The sequence below is a fragment of the Pseudophryne corroboree genome, unplaced genomic scaffold, assembly GCF_028390025.1.
Source record: "Pseudophryne corroboree isolate aPseCor3 unplaced genomic scaffold, aPseCor3.hap2 scaffold_192, whole genome shotgun sequence".
Taxonomy (NCBI): domain Eukaryota; kingdom Metazoa; phylum Chordata; class Amphibia; order Anura; family Myobatrachidae; genus Pseudophryne; species Pseudophryne corroboree.
The window spans coordinates 639,861-640,903 of record NW_026968559.1 but is presented as its reverse complement, the minus strand read 5'-3'; the positions used below and the strand labels follow the sequence as shown (position 1 = coordinate 640,903).

At 36.0% G+C, this 1,043-nt stretch overlaps 1 non-coding gene across 1 annotated transcript; it reads right to left on the bottom strand.

Annotated features, from left to right (window-relative positions):
• Positions 1-389: 389 nt before the first annotated feature.
• TRNAN-AUU (transfer RNA asparagine (anticodon AUU)) lies at positions 390-463 on the bottom strand. The gene has a single exon. It is a non-coding gene; the product is annotated as a tRNA-Asn (tRNA).
• Between the last annotated feature and the right edge of the window lie 580 nt (positions 464-1,043).

Sequence of the window (1,043 nt, the reverse complement as noted above, 5' to 3'; positions counted from 1 at the left end):
TTCAGTAGACATTGAAATGAGGATGCATCTTGCTGCCTTTCCAATGAAGCAAGTTTAATTTAGTAATAGGTGAAAAACCATCCTTACAAAGGTGTTAATCAGAGACTTGGCTTTGTGGACACTTTTCAGAGAACAAATTTGTTAGCATAAAAATAAAGCCAGAAAATGAAGAGCTGTTTAATCACTCGATTGGATTTTTCTGCCAGCATATTTTTTTTCTCTGCAACCCACTGCTAAATTGTGCTTCCTAGCTGTTTTTTATAAAATCACTGAATCAAATCTAACTCTGATTACATCAGAGAAGGCCATGTACCCTACACCATAAGAGGAGGTTTGAAATTTTGACTTGTCTACTTAATATCACCAAAATCTGATCACAAGGTTAATTACGTCCCTGGGTGGGATTGAACCACCAACCTTTTGGTTAATAGCCAAACACACTAACCAATTGCGCCACAGAGACACTTTGCAAAAGTCCATACTGACAAAGGCTAATAAGCATTCATCTAAAACGTTTCCTAGAAAAACTTTAAAAAGTCAATAATCTGGAGAGTTTTTGTAAGATGTTTCTTCCATCAACCAACGAAGAAACACATTGGTACTTTCCCATGATGAGTGAGTGCTTCAGGATCTCTTGCACTTACATGTGCAGCAGAGTACTGCAATGGAAGCATGCTGGGCCCATAACCCAGAGGTAGGCAGATTGAAACTATCCTCTGCTATATGCATTTTTTTTGTTAATTAAAGTAATCCAAAACTGGGATTGATATTTTGTCTCTTTTATTTTTACTTAAAGTACAATAACTTTTACCATTTTAATTTGTTTTAATAGTATATTGACAGTATTATTTTCTTTCTAAAATCCACTTCATTTTCTTTACCCTATTATTAAAATGGTAATTGAAGAAGAGGAATTGTTGCTTTGACTGCAGCATTCCCGGGGTTAACTGGTGTTTCTTCAAGTCACAAGGTATGGAGCTGCTGTATAGTTACTCGCAAGTCAGTAGTTGTATGATGCTCACACCTGTTAAGCTGGATACACA